This window comes from Carcharodon carcharias, chromosome 3 (genome assembly GCF_017639515.1).
Source record: "Carcharodon carcharias isolate sCarCar2 chromosome 3, sCarCar2.pri, whole genome shotgun sequence".
NCBI classification, from domain to species: Eukaryota; Metazoa; Chordata; class Chondrichthyes; order Lamniformes; family Lamnidae; genus Carcharodon; species Carcharodon carcharias.
In genome coordinates, this window is record NC_054469.1 from 102785286 (window position 1) to 102798083 (window position 12798).

General features: G+C 44.0%; 1 protein-coding gene across 15 annotated transcripts in view; it reads left to right on the forward strand.

Annotated features, from left to right (window-relative positions):
* invs (inversin) overlaps nucleotides 1-12798 on the forward strand; it is a 429324-nt gene that overhangs the window by 85104 nt on the left and 331422 nt on the right. Inside the window, exon 1 of one of the 15 annotated variants that reach the window (XM_041184786.1) lies at nucleotides 12262-12425. The exons of the other annotated variants lie outside the window; for them this stretch is intronic. The gene's annotated coding sequence lies outside the window, so the exon portion shown is untranslated. Of the gene's footprint in view, nucleotides 1-12261; nucleotides 12426-12798 lie in introns of those variants that run through there. 15 annotated transcript variants of the gene reach the window in all.

A 12798-nucleotide genomic window follows, 5' to 3' on the forward strand; every position in this document is an offset into this window, starting at 1 on the left:
TATTAGCTTAGTGGTAATGTGATCCTCCACCTTTTCCTTCACTGATCTCACAACTCTGGATGTCTAGACTCTTTGTTCAGATTGCCAGTAGTTCCAATTGCCATCCCATAGCTTCCCAAGCTAATTCTGCAGACTGCTTTCTGCCACAAACCTCTGTGAGGACCACTGTAGAATTTTTCCACTAGCTGCAAGCTAGAGCCAAACTTCCAGCAGCTTTACCCTCAAAATCCAAACTGAGATAGAGCCCCACCCACATGTCATGTGGTGAATGATGAAGTTAGTATTTTCTCTGCTCGAAATGCAGGCCTAACTGACCATCGTCATTGGCTATCTCGATCCGGTAAAATGCAGTCTTCACCAAAACAAAACTACAACTGCCTATGTCTGTTCCCAAACTGAACTGCCTGTTTCTGTCAGCAAATGGACACAGATAAACAAAAGAACTCTCTAACTAAGCTCCACCCTGAATTACTACTTTATTGGCAAAGTGATACTCTTCTACCTCTTCCTAGGTAGAAATGCAAATTAACTACCTTGAATTCTAAAATCTTCCTTGATTCTGGGAAACCATATGAATAATTTCTATCTGTAATGGAGCTTTATGACCCTTTCCCAGAATTGCTGGCTTTTAGCTTTTTTAATGTAAAATGATGGAAGGGGTCATCAACATTGCTATTAAGTGGCACTTATTAAAAATTCATTCACGGGATATGGGCTTCGGTGGCTGGGCCAGCATTTGTTACCCATTGCTAGTTGCCCTTGAGAAAGTGGTGGTGAGCTGCCTTCTTGAACCGCTGTAGTCCATGAGTGTAGGTACACCTATATTGTTGTTAGGGAGGGAGTTCCAAGATTTTGACCCAGCAACAGTGAAGGAGCGGCAATATATTTCTAAGTCAGGATGGTGAGTGACTTGGAGGGGAACTTCCAGGTGGTGGTATTCCCATGTATCTGCTGCCCTTGTCCTTCTAGGTGGTTGTGATTGTGGGTTTGGAAGGTGCTGTCTAAGGAGCCTTGTTGAATTCCTGCAGTGCATCATGTAGATGGTACACACTATTTCTACTGTGCGTCGGTGGTGGAGGGAGTGAATGTTTGTGGATGTGGTGCCAATCAAGTGGACTGCTTTGTTCTGGATGGTGTCCAGCTTCTTCAGTGTTGTAGGAGCGGCACTCATCCAGGCAAGTGGGGAGTATCCCATCACACGCCTGACTTGTGCCTTGTAGATAGTGGACAGGCTTTGGGAAGTTAGGAGGTGATTTACTCATCGCACGATTCCTAGCCTCTGACCTGCTTTTGTAGCCACAGTATTTATATGGCTAGTCCAGTTCAGTTTCTGGTCAACGGTAACCCCCAGGTTGTTGATAGTGGGGGATTCAATGATGCTAATGCCATTGAACATCAAGGGTTGATGGTTGGATTCTCCCTTGCTAGAGATGGTCATTGCCTGGCACTTGCTTGGCGTGAATGTTACTTACCACTTGTCAGCCCAAGCCTGGATATTGTCCAGGTCTTGCTGCATTTGGACATGGACTGCTTCAGTGTCTGAGGAGTCACGAATGGTGGTGAACATTGTGCAATCATCAGCGAACATCCCCACTTCTGATCTTATGATGGAAGGAAGGTCATTGATGAAGCAGCTGAAGACTGTTGGGCCGAAGACACTACCCTGAGGAACTCCTGCAGTGATGTCCTGGATTTGAGATGATTGACCTCCAACAACCAGCTTCCTTTGTGCTAGGCATGACTCCAATCGGTGGAGAGATTTCCCCCTGATTCCCATTGACTCCAGTTTTCCTAGAGCTCCTTGATGCCACACTTGGTCAAATGCTGCCTTGATTTCAAGGGCAGTCACTCTCACCTCAGGAGTTCAGCTCTTTTGTCCATGTTTGGACCATGGCTGTAATGAGGTCAGGAGCTGCATGGCCCTGGCGGAACCCAAACTGGGCAACAGTGAGCAGGTTATTGCTAAGCAAGTGCTGCTTGACAGTACTGTTGATGACCTCTTCCATTACTTTACTGATGATGAAGAGTAGACTGATGAGGCAGTAATTGGCTGGGTTGGATTTGTCCTGCTTTTTGTGTACAGGACATACCTGGGCAATTTTCTACATAGCCGGGTAGTTGCCAGTGTTGTAGCTGTACTGGAACAGCTAGGCTAGGGGCGCGGCAAGCTCTTGAGCACAAGTCTTCAATACTATTGCCAGAATATTGTCAGGGCCTATATCCAGTGCCTTCAACTGTTTCTTGCTATCACCTGGAGTGAATCTAATTGGCTGAAGACTGGCATCTGTGATACTGGGGAGCTTCAGAGGAGGCCGAGATGGATCATCCACTTGGCACTTCTGCCTGAAGATTGTTGTGAATGCTTCAACCTTATCTTTTACACTGCTGTGCTAGGCTCCTGCATCATTGAGGACGGGGATATTTGTGGAGCCTCCTCCTCCAGTGAGTTGTTTAATTGTTTACCACCATTCATGACAGGCCGTGGCAGGTCTGCAGAGCTTAGATCTGATCCATTGGCTGTTAGATTGCTTAGCCCTGTCTATCCCTTTCTGCTTATGCTGTTTGGCACGCAAGTAGTCCTGTGTTATAGCTTCACCGGGTTGGCACCTCATTTTTAGGTATACCTGGTGCTGCTCCTGGCATGCTTTCCTGCACTCTTCATTGAACCAGGGTTGATCCCTGGCTTGGTGGTAATGGTAGACTGAGGAATATGCTGGGTCATGAGGTTACAGATTATGTTTGAGTACAATTCTGCTGCTGCTGATGGCCCACAGCGCCTCATGGATGCCCAGTCTTGAGTTACTAGATCTGTTCGAAATCTATCCCATTTAGCATGGTGGTGGTGCCACACAACACAATGGAGGGAATCCTCAATGTGAAGGCAGGACATCGTCTCCACAGTGACTGTGCGGTGGTCACTCCTACTGATACTGTCAAGGACAGATGCATCTGCGGCAGGCAGGTTGGTGAGGATGAGGTCAAGAATGTTTTTCCTTCTAGCTGATTCCCTCACCACCTGCTGCAGACCCAGTCTGGCAGCTATTTCCTTTAGGACTCGGCCAGGTCAGTCAGTAGTTGTGCTACCGAGCCACTCTTGGTGATTGATATTGAAGTCCCCCACCCAGAGTACATTCTGTGCACTTGCCACCCTCAGTGCTTCCTCCAAGTGATGTTACACATGGAGGAGCACTGATTCATCAGTTGAGGGAAGGCGGTATGTGGTTATCAGCAGGAGGTTTCCTTGCCCATGTTTGACCTGATGCCATGAGACTTCGCTGGAATCGATGTTGAGGACTCCCAGGGCAACCCTCTCCCGACTGTATACTACTGTGCCGGCACCTCTGCTGGGTCTGTCCTGGTGGTGGGACAGGATGTACCCATGGATGGTGATGGTGAAGTCTGGGACATTGTCTGTAAGGTATGATACTGTTAGGATGACTATGTCAGGGTGTTGCTTAACTAGTCTGTGAGACAGCTCTCCCAATTTTAGCTCCCAGATGTTAGTAAGGAGGACTTTGCAGGGTCGACAGGTCTGAGATTACCGTTGTCGTCTCCAGTGCCTAGGTTAATGCCGGGTGGTCCATCCGGTTTCATTCCTTTTTTGTGACTTTGTAGCAGTTTGTTACAACTGAGTGGCTGGAGTCACACGTAGGCCAGACCGGTTCCCTAATGGACATTAGTGAACCAGAAGGGTTTTTACAACAATGGTTTCATAGTCATCTTTAGACTTTTAGTTCCAGACTTTTATTGAATTCAAATTCCACCATCTGCCTTGGCGGGATTCGAATCCGGGTCCCCAGAGCATTATCCTGGGTCCCTGGATTGCTAATCCAGCAGCAATACCACTAAGCCATTGTCTACCCCCTTGCTTAACAATAACCTGCTCATTGACTCTCAGTTTGGGTTCCGCCAAGGCCACTCGGCTCCTGATCACTTTACCAGCCTTGGTTCAAACATGGACAAAAGTCTGAGCTCCAGAGGTGAGATGAGAGTGACTACCCTTGAAATCAAGGCAGCATTTGACCAGGTGTGGCATCAAGGAGCCCTAGCAAAACTGGAGTCAATGGGAACCAGGGGGAAAACTTTCCACTGGTTGGTGTCATTCCTAGCACAAAGGAAGATGATTGTGATTATTGGAGGTCAATCATCTCAGTTCCAGGACATCAGTGCAGGAGTTCTTTAGTGCCCTCGGCCCAACCATCTTCACCTGCAACATCCAGGCTTGGGCTGACAAATGGCAAGTATCATTCGCTCCACATGAGTGCCAGGCAATGACCATCTCCAACAAGAGAGAATCTAACCATTGTGCCTTGATATTCAATGACATAACCCCCACTATCAACATCCTGGGGGTTACCATTGACCCAAAACTGAACTGGATTAGCCATATAAATACTGTGGCTACAAGAGCAGGTCAGAGGCTAAGCATCCTGCGGCGACTAACTCACCTCCTGACTTCCCAAAACCTGTCCACCTAATACAAGGCACAAGTCAGGTGTGTGCTGGAATACTCTCCACTTTACTGGCTGAGTGTTGCTCCAACAACACTTAAGAAGCTTGACACCATCCAAGACAAAGCAGCCCACTTGATTCACACCCCATCCACAAACATTCACTCCCTCTGCCACCGATGCACAATGGCAACAGTGTGCACCATCTACAAGATGCGCTGTAGGAACTCGCCAAGCCTCCTTAGGCAGCACCTTCCAAACTCACGACCACTACCACCTAGAAGGACCAGGGCAGCAGTTGCATGGGAACACCACCACCTGGAAGTTCCACTCCAAGGCACTCATCATCCTGACTTGAAACTATATCATCGTTCCTTCACTGTCTCTGGGTCAAAATCCTAGAACTCCCTCCATAACAGCAATGTGGATGTACCTATACCACCTGGACTGCAGCAGTTCAAGGAGGCAGCTCACCACCACCTTCTCGAGGGCAATTAGGGATGGACAATAAATGCTGGCCTAGCCAGCGATGCCACATCCAATGAACGCAAAAAAAAGGTGTTATCATTGTGATTCCAAATATAATTACACAATGAATTCCCGAAATGAAAAACTTGTGTTCTTGAGGTAATGCATGAAACAGACAATTCTGACGTTGAGAATGATGATGATGATGACTGCTGTGAATGATTTGTATTACTTACTGGGAGCTTGAGTCCACTAATGAGTCTTTTGGTCACTGATTTGTTCAACTGTGTGTTGTTGGATAGCAGTTGTGCTGCTGCTGTGTGTGGGGTGAATTTGCTGAGTTGCTATTTGGAATCTCTTGACAAGGAAGATCAGCAGAAGGTTAAAGAGTATGAAAGCTCTACCTGCTTTAGGTTTGGGGACGATAATGCACTAAAGTCTTTCAAAGGTGTGGTCATCCCATGAAAGATAGCTGGATAAAATATCTTAATTAGTTCTAATGTGGTCTCTAATGAGATACATTCATTGTTGAAAAAGGCGCAAATGAAACTAGATATGGAAAATGACAAAGCACCTGTATTCAGGAAAGCTGTGGATTTACACTTCACTGGATCAGGACATTACTGCAGATGATTGAGGAAGCCAGGTATTTCTTGACAAAAAGTTCAGGATGTATTATTGATTTCAAGTTGGTTGACAAGGAAAGAATTATTTGGAAATTACAAAGACAATTCACAAATCCTTCATCACCGAAATTAAAAGCTCTGCTGTGGGATCTTGGCATAGTCAACAGTGAATATGAAACTCTTATTGAGCAAGTTACGACTCAGTGTGCCATTTATGTCAAATGCCAGTGTGGTAAGCCTTCAACTAACCAGAGGATTTAATGACATAGTGGCAATAGGACCTAATAGTATGGGACAAGGATCGAGGCTTTTATTGTTACACTTTATGGATATGGAGACTAGATTTGCCCTATCTACGGTGATAAATGGCAAAGTCAAACAGACCATTGTAGACAAGGTCATGGGAAAATGGGTTGGTATTGGACTAGGAATGCCAACAAAATTTTTGATGGATAATGGAGGAGAATTTGTAAATGATGAATTCCTGGACATATGTGAGAACTTAATATTATAGTCATGAATACTGCAGCTGAGTGCCCATTCAGCAATGGTTTGTGTGGGAGGAATCATGCAGTAGTTGACGAGATGTTAGGTAAAATACTGGCTGACCATCCGCTTTGCAAGTTGTAAATGACGCTGGATGGGCAGTAAAAATTCTTTGCAAATGGTTGGGGGGGGGTATAACCTGTACCAATTGACATATGGAAGGAATCCGAAGTTGCCTTTGGTGCTGTTGGATGCTCCCCCTGGTCTGCAAGGAACAACCGTTAGCTCTATTTTCTCTGCCCACTTGAATGCCTTACATGAATGCAGACAGGAAACTTTTTATAAATGCTGAGGTTTCAGAAAGAATTCAGAGAGTTTTGCAACATCGCATAAGGCTGTTTGAAGTAGTCTTTATTTCAGATAATCTGGCTTATTACGAGAGGGGGGCACAGAGATTGGAAAGGCCCAGGAAAAGTTATAGGATGCGAGGGGAAAACTGTGATTATCCAAAATGATAACCAGACAATAAAGGCTCATTCCTCACAGGTCATCGGAATCAATTATAATTTCCGAATACTGATAATGTGATACGGTTTGATGAAGCCCCATGTGCATTGCATACTCATATATTTTGCAGGGCAGAGCCGGAGGGACAAGATAAGCTAGATCAACAGTTAGACACTGGTAGAAAAGCAGATTGTGGTGAACGTAAAAGGGCTAGTTTTTCCAGAGGTCAGCTGGCCAAAGTGGGTTCTTGGGTATTGTATCGCCTAGAAGGATCAAGTAATGGAAGGATGTGACGATAGTGGTACGGGCAGGGAAACCTACTGGATAATATAAGAATTAGTTGACTGCCCAGGACGATAAACAAGCAGTGAACCCTATGGACTGGGAGAATGGCGTATGACAATGGCAAGCAAGGAAGCGCAGTCATGTTGGAGTAATGGGGTCCAGCGATGACTCCCAGGTGAGGAAGATTTCATGTACAATGGAAAAGGCCTCGGGGTATGCAGAGAGATCTATTAGTAGCAACCTAGAAAGGCTTCAACAGGCAAGTCGAGGCTGCAGTTTGACCAGATGACATAGTAGAATGGAGAATGCTGAACCATCACGACAAAATAATAGAAGCGGGGTCCCTATGATTCAGAGGTTTTTGTAACAGCCAACAAATTAGGGAATAAAGCTATATGGGAGAGTTAGACAGTTGGAAGGAGTTTAGCGTGTATTCAGATAGCAGCCAGCCAGCATTATCGCATAGGTGGATCTGCAGGGAAAAGTCCTAACTGGATGGAGCATACAAGGTCAAGGCTAGGTTAGTGGCCTGTGGTTTTGAAGAATGCTTAGCAGATAGAGAGATCAGAGTGGACTCACCCACAGCAGGAAAGATAATTTTGAAAATGTTTTTGCACCTTTTGCCGACATTTTCTTGGGAGACATAAATAGACATAAAAGCTGCATTTCTCCAGAGGGAAATGTTTCCTCAAATCACCTAAGGAAATGCCAGATGTTACAGGAAGACTTTGGAAGCTAAATAAATGTGTATGTGGTTTGAGCAATATACTTTTCGATCAGTGTTGTTAAAATTGGGTTGTCTCCAAATTAAGGCAGATCCTGTCATGTTTATTGGTATCATGGCAGGAAGCTCTCTGGCATCTTTGGGATGCATGTTGATAGCTTCCTATGGGGTGGTGCTGGTGAGTTTCAAAACCATGTTATTGACAGCGTTAGACCAGAATTTAAGGTTGGGAGTCGCGCTCCTGGGGCCTTTAAATGTGTTGTGTTGGAAATAAAACAGTATGTGTCTGATGTTACTTTACATCAACAATCTTATTTAGAACGCATTAACTCTATCACAGTTAATCAGGCTAGATCCTCACAAAAAGATGCAGATGCTTCCAAAGATGAGACGGAGCTTCTGTGAAGTCTAGTCGGACAGTTGAACTGGCTGGGCACACAGACAAGGTGGGATGCAAGTTTTGATGTCTTACAACTGAGTACTATAATGAAACAACCCAAGATCCAGGACATTTTACAGTTGAACAAAACATTAAAAAAATTAAAGATGAAGAAATATGTGAAATTTCCATCTTTGGGTGACCCTAAGGATACAAAGTTGATTGTTTTTAGTGATGCCTCTCATGCAAACCTTTGTGATGGGTTTTCAAGTGAAGCAGGTTTTATAATATTTCTAATGGGGGAAAGTGGGAAATGTTGCCCCTTGGGAAGCCAATAAAATAAGGATCTTTGTAAAAAAGTACCCTGACTGCTGAGACTCTTGCACTTGTTGAGAAAGTTGTCATGGCATTCTTTTTATCAAAGATATTAGGAGAAATTCTAAATGAGAGAAATGCCGAAGAAAATGTACAAATAGAATGTTATATAGGCAATTGTTGTCTTTGGGATAATGTGCATTGTACAAAGTGTGTAATGAAATAAGATTAAGAATTGATCTTACAAGTCTAAAACAAATAGTGGAGAAAAAGGAAACCCCTAAACTCAAATGGGTAGATACAAGACATCAGGCATTAGATTGTTTTACCAAAAAGAACACTTCTAGTGAGAAATTATTGTGAAAAGGATAACTCATGATGTGAGCCTTGTGTGATTTATTTCTCTAAAATAAAAATGCACTTATTTTTTCTTAAGAAATAAGGGAATCTGTTAATTTTGGGATCCTGTTAAAATGAAGTGCACGCTTTAGTTTGTAAGTGAGAGTATCTGTTATGAATTGGGGGAAGATTAGGGAATTATTCCTAAGTATATAAGGACTGGTTTACACTGGTATAGGGGGAGGAAAAGGGGAGCCGGTGCTCTTGTGATTAAACCTGTGTTAAGGAAAACACTCCAGATTCGTCCTTTACTCGATATGCGAAAAGTGACTTTAACGAATCATGCTGCCCTGCTATTCACGAGAAGAGCAGCTTTCAGCCAGTTAGAAATCACTTAAAAGAGTTAGTTTTTGCCTGATAAGGCTGGCAGTAGTATAACAACAGCTGATGTAAAACCTTGCCAAAATGAATGATAGCTTTGAAGCTGAACCAAATTCTAATAGCCTGTGGTACCACCATTCCAATTTTAATGACTGAAGAAAGCTGATGTCCTTCTCAGATTCTCGGCTTACTCATTAAAGATTGTAATCATGGTGATAGAGTATTCGTCATTAGCCTATATATATCTTTGCATTCCAGAGTGGCATTGTCCTTTCCCAACTTCTGAACTAAGGAAGATGGAAGTGAAACATTCTTTTTTTTGCTGAAAAATGGCCCGTATAGCATCATTCAGTATTGGCTAAATGTGGCTTTAATATACTCTTTTTCACCCTTTTTTCTCGGATTTTCTTTTTCTCATTCATTTTTTTCTTTTTCTTTTTTAATTGTCCGTTTGTCTGTAGGATTGACTGTGTTTTCCCCTTGTGTCACCAGACACAAAAGCAGGAGAACTCTTGGAAGGAAGTCCATCTCAGTTTCCACATCTTAAATGAAAGGAATCCATTAAAACTTTAGGCAGATACTTAATGTAAATGCTGACATTGTCTTATCTGCTTAGTATTCTGAAGTAACTGAAACCATAGTTTAAGAACATAAGAAAAAGATAGAAAAGGCCATCCAGTACATTGATGTTTCAAGTCTCTCATAGGCTGACAGTAGTATAACAACTGGGACATTGTTATCCACTATTAAATCACACAATACCCACAATGTCTTTCACTGCACTGTCTCATTTGGTAGATAATTCCAAGCAACAACTGTTCATATTTATGTAGTGTACCTCACATTAAAGAATGTCTGAACACTTGACAAAAGGTAGAGCTGGAGGCTGAACAAGCAAAACTCTAGAGACAGAACTTGGCAGGACTTGCAGCTGACATTAAAGTTCAATGTGGACAAATGCAATTTGCTTTTTTAATTTTTCATAGCTGAGACGTACGCATCACTGGTAAGGTCAGAATTTGTTGCCCAACCCTGACTTCTCTTGAGAAGGTGGTGGTGAGCAGCCCTGAATTGCTGCAGCCCATGTGACATAGGTACCCTCACAGTGCTGTTAAGGAGTGAGTTCCAGATTTTTGACCCAGTGCCAGTGATGGAACAGTGATACAGTTCCAGATCAGAATGGTGTGTGATTTGGAGGGGAACTTGCAGGCGGTGGTGTTCCAAAGTGTCTGCTGCTCTCGTCCTTCCAAGTGGTAGAGTTCATGGGTTAGAAAGCACTTGTCGAAGGATCCTTGATGGGTTGCTGCATTGGATCTTGTAGCTGGACTCAGTTGTTGCCATTGTGCACCAGCTGTGGAGCGGTTGAATGTTTAATGTGGTGAACGGGATGCTGATCAAGTGGGTTGCTTTGTTCTGGATGGTGTCAAACTTTTTGAGTGTTATTGAAGCTGCACTCATCCAGGCAAGTGGAGTGTACTCCATCACACTCCTGGCCTGTGCCTTGTAGATGGTGGAGGCTTTGGGGAGTCAGGAGAAGTCATCCAGAATTCTCAGCCTATGACCTGCTCTTGTAGTATTGAAATTGCTGGTCTAGTTCAGTTTCTGGTCAATGGTAACACCCAAGATGATGTTGCAGGAGGATTCAGCAAAGGTAATGCATTTGAATGCACGGGGAAATGGTTAGATTCTCTCTTGTTGAAGATGGTCATTGCCTGGTACTTGTGTGGTACAAATATTAGCCAATTAGCAGTCCAAGCCTGAATGTTGTCCAGGTCTTGCTGCATGTGAGTACAGCTTTAGTGTCTGAAGAGTCACGAATGGTACTGAAGACTATGCAATCATCAGTGAAGATCCCCACTTCTGACCTTATCATTGAGGAAGATCATTGATGAAGCAGTTGAAGATGGTTGGGCCAAGGACACTAGCCTGAGGAACTCTTGAAGTAATGTTCTGGGGCTAAAATAATTGGCGCCCAACAACCACAACCATCTTCCTTTGTGCTAGGTATGACTCCAATCAGTGGAGAGTTTCCCTCCTGATTCTCATTGGCTTAAGTTTTGCTGGGGCTCCTTGATATCATACTCATTCAAATGCTACCTTGATGTCAAGGACTGTTGCTGACACCTCACCTCTTGAGTTCAGCTCCTTTGTCCATGTTTGTGCCAAGGCTATGATGAGTTCAGGAGCCAAGCGACCCTGGCGGAACCCAAACAGAGCATTGTTGAGCAGGTTATTGCTTAGTAAGTGTGCTTGGTCAATGACACCTTCCATGACTTTGCTAATGATTGCGAGTCAATTGATGGAGTGGTAATTGACAGGATGGATTTGTCCTGTTATTTGAGGACAGGACATGAATGGGTAATTTTCCACATTGTCTTGTAGGTGCCAATGTTGTAGCAGCTAGTTCTGGAGCACAAGTCTACAGTACTACAGCTAGGATGTTGTTAGGGCTTTAGTCTTTGCTGTATCTTGTAATGACCTTCAGCTGTTTCTTCATATCATGTGAATTGAATACAATTCACTGAAGACCAGCATCTGTGATGGTGGTGACCTCAGGAGGAGGCCAAAATGGATCATCCCTTTGGTGCTACTGACTGAAGATGGTTGCAGATTTTTCAGTATTTTGCACTGATGTGCTGGGATCTGCCATCATTGAGGGTGGGGATGTTTATGTATCCTCCACCTCCTATTAGTTGTTTAATTGTCCACCACCATTCATGACTGGATGTGGCAGGACTGCAGAGCTTAGATCTGATCCATTGGTTCTGGTATTGCTTAGCTCTGTTGACAGCATGCTGATCGTGCTGTTTAGCATGCATGTGATCCTGTGTTATAGCTTCACCAGGAGGACACCTTACTTTTAGGTATGCCTGGTGCTGTTCCTGGCATGCTCTCCGGACTTCCTCATTGAACCAGGGTTGATCCCCTAGATTGATGATAATGGTTGAGTGAGGGATATGCCGGACTGTGAGATTATAGATTATGCTTGAATGTATCCCATTTGGCACAGTGGTAGTGTCACACAACGCAATGGAGGGTATCCTCAGTGTGAAAACAGGATTCTGTTCCACAAGGAGTGTGTAGTGGTCACCACCTATCTCACCACCTGTTACAGACCAAAATATGTCCTTCAGGGCTTGCTCAATAGTGGTACTGAGCCAATATTGGTGATGAAGATTTAAGTTCCTCACATTCTGTACCTTTGTTGCCATCAGTGCCTCTTCAAAGTGGTGTTCAACGTGGAGGAGTCCTGATTCATCACTGAGGGAGGGCAGTAGATGGTGATCGACAGGAGGTTTCCTTGCCCGTGTTTGACCTGAAGCCATGAGACTTCATGGGATCTGGAGTCAATGTTAAGAATTCTCATGCCCATTCCACTTTGACTGTATGCCACTGAGCTGTCCTGCCAGTGGAACTGAACATATCCAGGGTTGGTGATGGAGGAGTTTGGGACATTGGCTCAGGTAAGATATAATTCAGTGGGAATGACTATGTCAGGCTATAGCTTGGTAGAGCTTAAAGGAGATTTAAAAAACCATTGATCACTATGTGGAAACAGTTTAAGATGGAAAGGAACAGAATGAATAGAATGTTTGGTTATATTGCCATGGCCACTGATTTCAGATCTCTGGAAGTTGTGCTGGAACCGTGTGGTGCCTTGGTCAGGCTGCCCTTGGGATACTGAATACTGTTTGTTGCAACAGTGGGGGTACTTAGGTCTTAAAGACAACATTGAGAACAAAGAGCTAATTTCCATTAATGGATGGGCGAATTATAAGGAAAGACTAGGCTTTTTTTCTTTTAGGAGAGACTTCTCAAAGTGGACCTTACAGATAC